This window comes from Macaca mulatta, chromosome 16, assembly GCF_049350105.2.
Source record: "Macaca mulatta isolate MMU2019108-1 chromosome 16, T2T-MMU8v2.0, whole genome shotgun sequence".
Lineage (NCBI taxonomy): Eukaryota > Metazoa > Chordata > Mammalia > Primates > Cercopithecidae > Macaca > Macaca mulatta.
Window position 1 is genome coordinate 4,128,624 of NC_133421.1, and position 14,154 is coordinate 4,142,777.

Genomic DNA, 14,154 nt, shown 5'->3' on the forward strand with positions numbered 1-14,154 from the left:
GCCTCCCGAAGTGCTGGGATTACAGGAGTGAGCCACCATGCCCGGCAAGTGCTGCTTTTAAATATTCCTTCTAGGTCTAGGCTGAGTTTCACTCTGTTAATAGCCTTTAATTTGTTTTTATGGACGCTCAGTGTTTGTAACACAGGTGGATGTCATGATGCTGAGATGAGGAAGGATGGGTCTAGTTGGACTTGCCCTCACTGGCATATCCATACCTTGGGGAAATGCATGTACACACAATAATTAGTAAAATCTCCCAGAGTGAGTCCCATGACAGGTGGGTTGTGATTCTCCTTTAAATGGGACTTTGGGCCGGGCGCAGTGGCTCACGCCTGTAATCCCAGCACTTTGGGAGGCCGAGACGGGCGGATCACGAGGTCAGGAGATCGAGACCATCCTGGCTAACACAGTGAAACCCCGTCTCTACTAAAAAATACAAAAAACTATCCGGGCGAGGTGGCGGGCGCCTATAGTCCCAGCTACTCGGGAGGCTGAGGCAGGAGAATGGCGTGAACCTGGGGGGCGGAGCTTGCAGTGAGCTGAGATCCGGCCACTGCACTCCAGCCTGGGCGACAGAGCGAGACTCCGTCTCAAAAAAAAAAAAAAATGTGACTTTGATTCACATAACTTGTATGCCCAAAAGCTTCCTTCTCACATCTTGCTAATTGCTTTCTATCAAATTTGCACACATAACAACGTACATTTACCTATAAATTATAGAGAACTGTTCTCAAAACAACATTTTAATATTTGCACTTATCATAAATAGACTTTTACTCTGGAGATACCTTAGAAGAAGATACTCCTCTTCCCAATAGAAGTATTTTTGGAGTGCTTCTTCCAGTCAGCTTATTTGCAGAATTGTTTAAACTGACCCTAATTTTACTACAGCAATTGAATAAATGTTTCCAGGCTGGGTGTGGTGGCTCACGCCTGTAATCCTAGCACTTTGGGAGACTGAGGTGGGCAGATCACCTGAGGTCAGGAGTTTGAGACCGGCCTGGCCAACGTGGTGAAAACCCGTCTCTTCTAAAAATGCAAAAATTAGCTGGGCGTGGAGGCGGGCATCTGTAATCTCAGCTTCTCAGGAGGCTGAGGCAGGAGAATCGCCTCAACCCAGGAGGCGGAGGTTGCAGTGAGCTGAGATTACGCCATTGCACTCCAGGCTGGGTGACACAGTGAGACTCCGTCTCAATAAATAAATAAATAAATATTTCAATTTTGAAAATGTCTACTGGAAAAATGAAGATTTGCAATTAAAATGAATGGGGAGATTCTTAGATTGTGGTAAGTAAAATGGATGTTTACACTTAATTTTTTTTTCAAGAAACATCATCTAAAATGTCCATTATTAAATGTTTCCTGGATGGATATAGTAAGTTCTATCTAAGTCCTTACAAATTCTGATTGATAGCATAGATGTCCTAATTCTACATTTTCAATAGACAAAGGTTTATTAAGATAGATCTATCATCCTAGCAGCTAACTGAAGGGAAGGTGCATAGAACCATAACACATCACTTCACATCAAGGTAAGCACGTTAACAGTTTTCTGTTCAGAAAAATCATAATCCAGGGAGAAAGTTTTATACCTTCCCCCAAAGGGAGTTTATTATTTTTTGAAGGACCGCTATAGAAATAAAATTTGATATAAATTTAGTGCATAATTACATAATATAGATTTAAAATTTTTCTAAGTATGAGTCTGAGAGCTCAAGGTTTATAGGAGTTAGTGCTACCTATTTGTATGAAGTCAGTGTTTATAAAAGTGTTTCTGATATCTTTTTGGGCAATTTTGTTTACTTTTAGAGCATTCATTTAAAAAATAAAGAACTGATTTACTCAGCTAATTAAATATTAAGTAGCATGATATCAGACCATAATAAATATTTTAAAAGGTAAAAATGAAGGGAGGGTGGATTCTTAGAACAAAGGGATGCTAATTTATTGTATGTTTATTGACTGTTACTGAACCAAAGCAATAGCACAGACCAAAGCTCTATGCCTCATTTTATTGTCCTTATCTGAAAATCCCAGAAATGTAAAACTGGACAAGACTTTCTGGAGACAATTTGATTCATCTCTGGCAAATCTTCGTGACGCAAAAACCCAAGCCCTTCATGCAATTGGCTCATGTTCCCTTTGAACACTTACAGGGATGGAGACAATCTTTCTTTTTTACTCATTTTACTTATTTAATTTAACTTTATTGTGAGACAGGGTTTTGCTCTGTCACCCAGGCTGGCGTGCAGTGGTGCCATCTCTGTTCACTGCAGCCTCCACCTCCCGGGCTCAAACGATCCTCCCATCTCAGTCTCCCAATGGGAGGAACCACAGGCGCGAACCACCACGTCTGGCTAATTTCTCTATTTTTCCGTAGAGACGGGGTTTCCCTGTGTTGCCCAGGCTGGTCTCGAACTCCTGGGCTCAAGCGATTCTCCCACCTTGGTACCCCAAAGTGCTGCGATTACAGGCTTGAAGGACTGATCCCAGCCTATTTTTAGAGATGGGGGGCCAATCTGCCCAGGCTACAGTGCAGTAGCCTGACCGTGATTCACTGCAACCTGGACCTCCTGGGCTCAAGTGATCCGCCTGTCTCCACCTCCTGAGTAGCTAGGACTCCAGGCACGGGCCACCACACCCAGCTAATTAAAAGTTTTTGTTTTTGTTGTTTGTTTTTCTGAGACAGACTCTCGCTTTGTTACCTAGGCTGCAGTGCAGTGGCATGATCTTGGCTCATTGCAACCTCCGCCTCCCGGCTTCAAGCGATTCTCATGCCTCAGTCCCCCAGGTGGCTGGGATTACAGGCGCACACCACTATGCCTGGCTAATTTTTGTATTTTTAGTAGAGATGGCATTTCACCATGTTGACCAGGCTGGTCTCGAAATCCTGACCTCAAGGGATCCGCCTGTCTGGGCCTCTCAAAGTGTTGGGATTACAGGCATGAGCCAACGTGCCGGCTGTTTTTCTTTTCTTTCTTTTTTGTTTTTAGAGATGAGATCTTGCTGTGTTGCCCTGGCTGGTCCGGATCTCCAGGGCTTAAGCAATCCTCCCATCTCATCCTCCCCAGTAGCTGGGACTACAGGCACGTGCCACCACACTTAGCTAATTTTTAAAATTTTTTTTGTAGAGATGAGGTTTCACTATGTTGCACCTGCTGGTCTCCAACTCTTTGGCTCAGGTGATCCACCACCCCCGCTCCCAACCTCCCCATCCCTGCCTTGGCCTCCCAAATTGCTGGGATTACAGGGGTTAGCAACCTGTGCCTGGCAGAGATAACCTTTCTTTTTTTTTTTTTTTTTTTTTTTGAGACGGAGTCTCACTCTGTTGCCCAGGCTGGAGTGCAGTGGCACAATGTCAGCTCACTGCAAGCTCCGCCTCCAGGGTTCACACCACTCTCCTGCCTCAGCCTCGCCAGTAGCTGGGACTACAGGCGCCTGCCACCAGGCCCGGCTAATTTTTTTGTAGTTTTAGTAGAGACAGGGTTTCACCATGTTTTAGTAGAGACAGGGTTTCACGGTGTTAGCCAGGATGGGAGATAACCTTTCTTGATCAAAGGAAGCTTGTTTTGGTATCAAGCAACAGTAATGTTTACATGAGTTACCGATGAGTCCCCATGAAACTGGGATACTTTGCACAGGCTGCATCCCCTCTCTAATTCTCACAAAAGACGGGTTAGTTATTAGGTGTCTTTTATTGAGAAACTGAGGCCAAAGAGAGGTATGATAATTTGCCCCAGGTCTGGCTTCTGGCAAGTGCGGGGTCCAGGATTTACACCTAAGTTGTCTCTTTCATTAACTCTGTTGCTTCTCAAATGCAGTATATATATATTTACCTATATAAAGTGATGCAATAAAATCAGTACACATAAGGTTAAGCCTGTTTGAAGAAAAGAGCTTCCTTGGACAATAAAATTAATGATAAGATAATCTCATTTAAACCTGTTATTAAAATAATAACCCATATTGAATTATTCAGAACCCCAAATCTCGCTTTTTAAAAATCAAGGGTCGGCAGGGCGCGGTGGCTCACGCCTGCCCAGCACTTTGAGAGGCTGAGGCGGGCGGATCACGAGGTTAAGGGATCGAGACCATCTTGGCCAACATGGTGAAACCTCGTCTCTATTAAAAATTACAAAAATTAGCTGGGCGAGGTGGCGGGCGCCTGTAGTCCCAGCTACTCGGGAGGCTGAGGCAGGAGAATCGCTTGAACTCGGGAGGCGAAGGTTGCAGTGAGCCGAGATCGCGCCACTGCACTTCAGCCTGTCGACAGAGCGAGATTCCGTCTCAAAAAAAAAAAAAAAAAAAAAGGAAAAAAAAAATCATGGGTCTCTGTGCGGAATAAATTAACTGCAAATCCCCAAGACGACTCTCTCATCAATATTTCAATCCATAATTTAACAAACACACACAGACATCCCTTATAGTGATACAGTTCCAGGCCTTTCTTTGGGCATCCTCTGATGTGTGTGTGTGACTAAGAAGAAGAATAGCTGAATCACATCCAAAAGCGAGTCCTCCCAATTAAAAATCTGTAACAAAAATCAAGACAATGACAGCATTCCATCTGCCTTTTAACCTCAACAGCTCCTCCTCCCAAGCCGACCAACCTACTCCCTTCCCTCATTTCCCCCCAAACTGAGAAATCATCTCGGAGGCCGGAGGCAGAAAGGGACGGTAGGTGGCCGGGCTCCGCTGCCTCTCGCGCCTCCCGGGGCCCGCCACGCACGGTGCCAACCGGTCCCCGCGGTCGGCCGCATGAGCGCAAAAGCAGGGCAGGGAGGTGAGCAGAGCCAGAGTTCAGAAGGGGCCACAAGTTAGACGAGGGGCTGGGAAAAAAGAGCCTTTCCCAAGGTTACAGAAGCGTGCCGAGCGTGAGAAGCAGCACCTCGCGCGCAGACTCGCCCGCCGGCCCGGGGGCACCGCGGAGCCGCCCACCCGCTAGAAGGCAGTGCGGTCCCGGCTCGGCCCAGCCCCGCGCATGCGCCGCAGCCCCTCCTCCGCTCCCGGCGCCCGCCCCTCCCTCTTCCTGGCGGGTCTGGGGCGGCGGCGGCGGCGGTGGCGGCGGCGGCGGCGGCGCGGTGACGTCAGGGCGTTGGGGCAGCTCCTGTGACAGACGGAGCTGGAGCGGCGGGGCGGCGGCGGAGTCCGGCGGCCGGGAGAGCGAGTGAGCGAGCGGAGGAGCAGCGACCCGGGGGTCTAGGGAGCGAGAAGGAGAAGGAGGGGAGCGCCCGGGCGCGAGCGAGAGAAACCGCGAGCGCCGAGCTTGGGCTCGAGCCCCGGAACGGCTGAGGAGCTCGCCCGCTCCCCTCCCCTCCCCCTCCCCGGGCCCGGGCCCAGCGCGCCATCCTCCCCCCCTCCTTCCCTCCCTCCCTCCTTCCTCCCTCCCCTCTCCCTCACCCTCCCCCGCCGGTGGATGGGAGTGAAGGACGGAAGAGGCCCTGCGGAGGCGGCGGTGCAGCGCTCCGGTAAGGCGGCGCGGGTCTGCGCCCTCCCCTCTGTCTCTTCCACCGCGCCCGGGCGGCTGCAGGCCGGACCCGGCGGCCTGACGATGTGGCTGCGCCGGTCCCCTCCCTCCCATTCTCCCCTCCCCCTGCCGCCGCCGCCGCCTCCTCCTTCTTCTTCTCTCCTCGCTCTCAAAATGGCGGCCGCGACGGCCGTTGAGTGAGAGACCCGGAGGAGGGGGACTGTCCGGGGAGGGCGCTGCCCTCGCTGCTCTCCTCCCGGGCCCGGCTTTGGGGGCTGCCGGCGCCGCTGCGACCCTCCCCGCGGCCCTCCCCAGGAAGGGATCGCCCTCCTCCCTGGGTGACTTAGCAAGAAAAGTATTCTTGGGTAGGAAGGGCGTGGGGACCAGGTAGCTCTCTGATCCCGGGGAAAGGGCTCGGCCCTGCTCTCTCCGGCCGCAGAGACGAGCACCGCAGTCCCCACCCCACCCTCAGTTGTGGGCTCGGGGACCGGCTCAGCCCCTCGCCGCCGGGGCACCCATTGGGCCTTCCAGGCATTCCGTCCCCGACTGGTCCTTAAGATGGGGTGGACCAGCGGAGGGTGGCCCAGCGTCTCCCCGGCCCCCAGTGCGGCGGTCCAGCCTCAGCACCCGCCGAGGAGAGGCAGCCCGGCCCACCGAGCAATCCGCAGCATCCACCCACCGAATCTGGCAGGATTTTCTTTCTGCCACCGGCTCCTCGATCGGGAGTTGCCTTTTGATGCTGTTAACATTCAGCTTCGAGGCTCCCTGCCATTCCCCTTCATCTAATCTCCTCTCCCTGCCCCTTTGGGAAACGCAGTGCCTGTGCATATTTACCCTCTTAGCCTCCCACACGAGAAAATGCCTTTGAGGTGGTCGGCACATTTTGACTCTGCCCCTCTGAACGTAACAGTAGACGGGAAGAGGTTTTCAGTATTTAGTAGGAGAGAGCAAGGTACCTTCGCTTTATTTGTTAGGCTGCCTTTCTTCAGTGACTTAGCAAGAAACTCCTTGGGAAGAGGGCAGGAATTTTTCTTTTGGGGTTTCGGCCCAATTTATATCAGTCTTTTGGTTAAGAAAATATGCCTTTGAAGAGGAGGACCAGATTTGTGGTCTCGTTCTCAATGGGCGATGTCATGCCAAGGTCCCCCCTCCCTCTTTCCTTAAGTGGCAGTCCGGACAAATAGAGATACTACTGTTATTCTCATCTCTCCTTTAAGCACACAGTCTTTGAGATTCGTAAGGTTTTAAACGCCAAACAAGAAATTTATGCCATTTTTGGCAATTCTGTTTTTGTTGGGGGAGTGGGTTATTTTGTGTGAATTTCTTTTCGAGGCTAGGGCGGAGGAGAGACACTGCTTGGGCCTTTCATACCAGTAATAATGTCATCCCTCCCTTTTTGCCACAGGAGTGTTTGCTTTTTTTTTTTTTTTTTTTTTTTTTTTTTTTGCTGCAGCAGGGCTTGATCGCTGCGGGGTCCAGTCTCATAATCAGGAAAATTTCCTGTTGACTGTGTCATAGTGATGTTGAATATATAGTAAAAGCTTTTACTTAAAAAATTCTGATTTGGTTTTAAGGCATCAGCTAGCTTTTAATCTCTAACGGGTGTCTTTTAGGACACGGTTTCACAAAATAATTGGCAGTTGGAAATTGCAGTTTTTAATAAAGCAGAAGAGTAATCTGTATTTAGGGTGATTTCTTTCGTGTTCATTAATGATCATTGTTTGGATTGCTCAGAAGGGGGGAATCTCCTAAAAGAAATTTAAGGCTGGTATATATTTTTTAAAACCAGAAAGGAACCCAATTTTTCACATGAAGTATTTCTGTATATGCTGATTTTGATGGAGCAAGCCCTACGTTGGTACCTCCCCCCACATCCTTTTTTTAAAAAATGGGCTAATATTTGTGGATGCTGTGAACAGCCATTGAGCCGAGAAGACTGGGTGGAGTAAGGGAGCAGAAGCTGTGAAATGCTGGATTGCCCTTTCAGAGCGTCTTTCTCTAGCTTGTGTTTTGTAAGGTTATTTGATATGAATGGTTGCTACAACTAAGTAATTTCTCTGTCGTAAATCTTAAAATCTAATGTTTTCCACCTTTTTTTCATGATGGGCATTGAATGATTGGAATAAAAAGCAATGTCCTTGCTTTAAAATAGACACTTATTGTCTCTGTATTTGTCCCTGTGTGTGTATATGTTAATATATAAAGATACACATACATCTACACTCTTGTTGATGTTTTTTATTATTCTAGTCATATAAGTATAAATTAATGTCAGAAATATTTGGCAAGAAATAGGAGGTACAAGAAAACTGCAAAAATCTAAGAAGAATACTGCAGTTGTTTTACTTAAAACAGTAAATCTATTTGCGATTTTAAAATAGTGAACATAAAAGGTGGGAAAAAAAGGAAAAGATAATTTGCACGAAAGGCCCTTTGGACCTTTTCTCTTGTGTTGCTCCTTGAAAGGGACCTTTTTGTGAGATACTGTCATAAGAGGGTAGGTCATTTTAATGCCTTGTATCAAGCATTCACATGAGTAGACATCTTCAAAAGAATTTCACCTATATGTGGTAAATGTGATTTTGATTTAGCCTTATGAATGCTTGTCAGTGTATGATTTGTTTTTGCATTTTTGTTCTTTTTAATATGATTAGAAAGTAGAACAGTTAGTATGGTGAGGAAATGAGTAAGGTTGGGAATGATAATTCACTTTATTATGTGTCTGACATATCCCTATTCCTACCGTTTGTAGGTATCAAAGCACACTAAGGTCCAGGTGCAATGGCTCACGCCTGTAATCTCAGCACCGGGGAGCCCGAGGCGGGTGGATCACCTGAGGTCAGGAGTTGGAGACCAGACTGACCAATATGGTGAAACCCTGTCTCTACTAAAAATAAAAAAAATTAGCCGGGTGTTGTGCCATGCGCCTGTAGTCCCAGGTGCTTGGGAGGCTGAGACAGGAGAATGGATTGAACCCGGGAGGCGGAGGTTGCAGTGAGCCGAGATCACGCCACTGCACTCCAGCCTAGGTGACAGAGCAAGACTCCGTCAGAAACAAACAAAACCCTACACACTAAGAGTGGTGATTTTTCAGTAGCTTATTAATCAGGAGCTTAAGATAATTTGACGTAAATAAGAGAGCTTTAGTTCCAAGTGTATGTAGTGTATGTAGTGTTTTTTGATACATGTTGAAGAATGTTATGCTTAATTTGTACATTAATTTTTAAAATTATTCATAGTTCTTATATACAACTTTTAATGAGGTTGGAAGGAATTTTTTAGTACAATTATTTGTTACCTATTTTTCCAGATAAAATATCTCCAGTTTAAAGAGATTTTGAGATGTTTCTGGGAAGGAAAAATCAGAACCATAATTTTTGGTTTTCTATTTAGAACGTTCGTGTCTGGTTTTTCGTTTTTTTTTTTTTTTTTTTTTTTTTTGAGGTGGAGTCTTGCTCTCTTGCCCAGGCTGGAGTGCAGTGGCGTGATCCGGCTCACTGTAACCTCTGCCTTCTAGGTTCAAGCGATTCTCTTGCCTCAGCCTCTGGAGTAGTTGGGATTACAGGCGCCTGTCGCTACACCTGGTTAATTTTTGTACTTTTAGTAGAGATGGGGTTTCACCATGTTGGCCAGGTTGGTCTTGAACTCCTGACCTCGTGATCCGCCTGCCTCTGCCTCCTAGAGTTCTGGGATTACAGGCGTGAGCCACCACGCCCTTCCCTATTTTCAATTTTTAAAAATAATATAAATGTCTCTCTCTCAGTTGTATACTAAATGACAGAGACAGAAAGTGTGTGTGTGTGTGTGTGTGTGTGTGTGTGTGTGTCTGTGTGTGTGAGACTTTATGGCTTATATTTTAAGTATCCAGCAAAAAAATAAGACCCTCTTGTTTACACGTGGTTCATCTTATTCATAGTTTGTCATCTTTGTAAATAAGCCATGGACGCTATAGAAATTGTGAACATTAAGATGAAGCTGTCTGGCCAGACACGGTGGCTCATGCTTATAATCCCAGAAATTTGGGAGGCCGAGGCAGGTGGATCTCCTGAGGTCAGGAGTTCAAGACCAGCATGGCCAACATGGTGAAACCCTGTCTCTACTAGAAATACAAAAAAATTAGCCGGGCGTGGTGGCACACACCTGTAGTTCCAGCTACTGGGGAGACTGAGGCAGGAGAATCGCTTGAACCCGGGAGGCGGAGGTTTCATTGAGGCGAGATTGCACCATTCCACTCCAGCCTAGGCAACAAGAGCGAAACTCCATCTCAAAAATAAATAAATAAATAAAACAAGATGAAGATATCTTAAAAAACAAACCTAAAGCAAAATCTTAGGGCAGAGTGAATTTTCCATATCTTCCCATTGAGTTCTAAAGCAGTGAGTCATGTGCTCTTTTGCCAAAGGGACTTGAGGCTGGGTTGGTTTTAAACCAAGCTGGCCATTTCTGCTTCTGGTCCTAAAGTATTTTTTACTTGCCTGTACGTCCCTGTTACAAAAAAATTTCATTATGATGGGTAACTTATTTTTATGTGCTTTGGACAGAGAGAAATAGTTAGGTTTTGAAGTGGAAATTCTTTGCCACTGTTCTTATTATGTCATCTACAGTACAACTGTTAATTTTTTTTTTAAACTTAGAAAGTTGCTCTATTTAAAATAAAGCTAATGGTATATAATATGAGCTCTGAAAAAAGGCGAACCTACCGTTCTCCAGAAGATGTTTAGCTGTAAATTGAATCCTCGTCATTGAAGGCCAAACATTTTGAGAAATCTGTATTTCATGAAGAAAGATGCTGCATTATGTAAGCATAATAGTTAACTGCAGTGAAGGCTTTTTGGGTTGTTCTGACTTTGTTTCTGATTTGATGTGGCACTTTTTGGCTAGTCATTGAAATGGAACCTTAGTTTAACTTCTGTTACATATGTAATTTTTAACCTTGGCATGGCAGTTATAGAATTTAATTGATATTTGTGAAATGCTTTCTATTCATTGGTGGCAGGCATCGTAAGCACTTATTATTTTATTTCTTGTTTTCTTTTTAAAAGATGGTGGCTTCTTGTTGAAACTTACCTAGATAGGACTAATCTGCATTTGTCAAGGATGCTTCTGGAACGGTACTCTCTATTGTCATTTAACATTGTCATAAACATTTCTCTAGAACTTTATAAATATTGAGCTTGGTACTCATTTTCATTTGTTCTTCTGTCAGCTGCTTTTTGAGGTAGATTGGTATTTTTACGGATGAGAGAACTAAAATCCAGAGAATTTTCCTGTCGAATGTTAGGCTAGTGACTAGAATAAGGTAAATACTGTAGTCACAGAACTCTTGGGTACTGCTTTGTAAGATCACACGTTCCTTCTTTCTATAACGATTGGACTCCTTAATCTTTGTTAATCTCTTCTAAAATGGTGAAAGTTGGTGGCATTTATTGCCTACATCATTTAAATTGGCGTTTATTAACATATGGTCTTGTGTTGTTGACTGCTTTGCATGCATAAGCCTTTTGGCATTTGAGTAGCTTCTCCCAAAAATGCCTAATACTGCTTTACAGATAGTATTAGTAAGTAAATAAGTACTAGTTGCATTTGACTGAACGAACGATTATATGAAAGGAAATGTGCTATCCTGAAGATCTCTGTAATAGCTCCAGTGATCTCGAGAGAATTAAGGTGATGGAAGGAAGAGTGGCCGCCTTTCCTATATGGAGATTTTATGTTCTCTGAGGGAACGGTATTACACTTTGACTGAATTCCTTTTTTTTTTTTTTTTGAGATGGAGTCTCGGTCTGTCGCCCAGGCTGGAGTGCAGTGGCACGATCTCGGCTCACTGCAAGCTCCGCCTCCCGGGTTCACGCCATTCTCCTGCCTCAGCCTCCCGAGTAGCTGGGATTACAGGCGCCCGCCACCTCGCCTGCTAGTTTTTTTTTTTTTTTTTTTTTGTATTTTTTAGTAGAGATGGGGTGTCACCGTGTTAGCCAGGATGGTCTTGATCTCCTGACCTTGTGATCCGCCTGTCTCGGCCTCCCAAAGTGCTGGGATTACAGGCTTGAGCCACTGCGCCTGGCCCAGAATTGTTAAGTATAAAAAGTGAATTAACTCAACTGGACAAATTACCTATACATTTTGATTATCTGCTTTTGGGGCTCTTATGTTAAACAAGAATTGACAGTTAACTGAGGCCATTCAGAAGTTTTCTGAGACTTTTTACAAAAGTAAAATTAAGAATCTTTGAATATTTTAAGAAATTTAATTTTTGAAAGCATTGTAGAAAGTTATATGTTTATTAAAATTTTACAGTGTGGATTAATCCATTTTTAACCTTTTTTTTTTTTTGAGGTAAGAGTCTCACTCTATCACCCACGCTGGAGTGCAGTGGCTCGATCTCAGCTCACTGCAACCTCCGCCTCCTGGGTTCAAGCGATTCTCATGCCTCAGTCTTCTGAGTAGGTGGGACCACAGGTGCATACCACCACGGATGGCTAATTTTTGTGTTTTTACTAGAGAACTCCTGGCCTCAAGTGATCTGCCTGAGTTGGCCTCCCAACGTGCTGGGATTACAGGTGTGAGTCACCACGCCCAGCCCAATCCATTTTTAATCTAAGGCAAAGATAGAAGAATATGTTTTATGGGCTGAGTGCGGTGGCTCATGCCTGTAATCCCAGCACTTTGGGAGGCCAACGTGGGCAGAAGGCGATCAGGAGTTCCAGACCAGCCTGGCCAACATGGTGAAACCCTGTCTCTACTAAAAAATACAAAAATTAGCCAGGTGTGGTGGCGGGCGCCTGGAATCCCAGGTACTAGGGAGACTGAGACGGGAGAATCACTTGAACCCAGGAGGCGGAGGTTGCAGTAAGCTGAGATTGTGCCATTGCACTCCAGCCTGGGCAACAAGAGTGAAACTCTATCTCAGAAAAAAAAAAAAGAATATGTTTTATGATATGCTAGTGTTTTATCTATTTCTCTTTTCTTCTCTTTTCATATTTTTATAAAAAATATGCTAACTACAAAAGAAAGAAGGTGGAGATAAATGAGTCAGATGTTTTGATTATTTAGTATTTTGGTTAAGTTTTCTTTTTCTTTTTGAGACGGAGTCTTGCTCTGTTGCCCAGACTGTAGTATGGTGGCGTGATCTCGGCTCACTGCAACCTCCGCCTCCTGGGTTCAAGCGATTCTCCTGCCTCAGCCTCCCTAGTAATAGCTGGAGTTAACAGGCGTGTGCCACCACGCCCGGCTAATTTTTTATTGTTAGTAGAGATGGGGTTTCGCCGTAATGGTCAGGCTGGTCTCAAACTCCTGACCTCAGGTGATCCGCCCACTTTGGCCTCTGAAATTGCTAGGATTACACGTGTGAGCTACCATGCCTGGCCTTGGTTAACTTTTTATGGGTGAGAAAAGGCTATACATTTAGCATAGTCAGAGAAAATGAAATAATTTGTTGACTAAACCCATATATGAATATTTATTTATTTATTTATTTATCTTTCGAGAATGAGTCTCGCTCTTGTTGCCCAGGCTGGGGTGCAATGGTGCGATCTTGGCTCTCTGCAGCCTCTGTCTTTTGGGTTCAAACAATTCCCCTGCCTCAGCCTCCTGAGTAGCTGGGATTACAGGCATCTGCCACCATGCCCGGTGAAGTTTTTTGTATTTTTAATAGAGATGGGGTTTCACCTTATTGGCCAGACTGGTCTCGAATTCCTGACCTAGTGATCTGCCCTCCTTGGCCTCCCAAAGTGCTGGGATTACAGGCGTGAACCACCGTGCCCAGCCACACCTGGCTAATTTTTGTTCTTTTATTTTTTTGTTTTTTGAGACGGAGTCTCACAATCTTGTTGCCCGGGCGGAGTGCAATGGCGCGATCTTGTCTGTCTTCAACCTCTGCCTCCTGGATTCAAGCAATTCTCCTGCCTCAGCCTCCCAAGTAGCTGAGATTACAGGTGCCTGCCACCACGCCTGGCTAATTTTTGTATTTTTAGTAGAAATGGGGTGTCACCATGTTGGCCTGGCAGGCCTTGAACTCCTGACCTCAGGTGATCCTCGTGCCTCGGCCTCCCAAAGGGCTGGGATTACAGGTATGCACCACTGCGTCCTGCCTAATTTTTGTATTTTCTGTAAGAAGTGAGGTCTCGTCACGTTGCCCAGGCCAGTCTCAAACTCCTAGCCTAAGCAAACTGCCTCAAGCCATCTGCTCACCTCAACCTTTCGGTGTGCTGGGATTACAGGCATGAGCCACTGCTCTCAGCCTAAGAAAAAATATTTTTAAAGTTGACAAATGTAGAAATAAGGAGCTAAGATTTGTCAAAGAGATGAATAAGTAATGAAATATTCTGGTTATCAAAGTTTATCATATATGAATGAACAGTGAAAAAATTGGAAATAACAGAATTAACAAATTTTAATTTGTCTTTAATGGTTCAGCAGTCACTTAAAAATTTTTACAATATTACCATAATGCTATAATCTTTATCATCACAAATCCCAACGTAAAAATAAAAAAACCCCCACATAATAAAATGATTATTCATGCTTTCTGGCTCTTTGACTCGGGCTAAATAAGTGTTCTGCATAATGTATGTCCTTAAAGAGAAATTATCTCCACCTACTGAAAAAAAGAAAGAAAACAGCAAGGACCTGTAAATGTGAGAGTTTCAACAGGCCTGTAGTTCCCATTTTTATGGAAGCATCATAATACC

At 45.2% G+C, this 14,154-nt stretch overlaps 1 protein-coding gene across 3 annotated transcripts in view; it reads left to right on the top strand.

Annotated features, from left to right (window-relative positions):
* Nucleotides 1-5,114: 5,114 nt before the first annotated feature.
* PAFAH1B1 (platelet activating factor acetylhydrolase 1b regulatory subunit 1) overlaps nt 5,115-14,154 on the top strand; it is a 107,974-nt gene continuing 98,934 nt past the window's right edge. For 2 of the 3 annotated variants that reach the window (XM_077968500.1, XM_028835452.2), the window contains exon 1: nt 5,115-5,468. The gene's annotated coding sequence lies outside the window, so the exon portion shown is untranslated. 3 annotated transcript variants of the gene reach the window in all.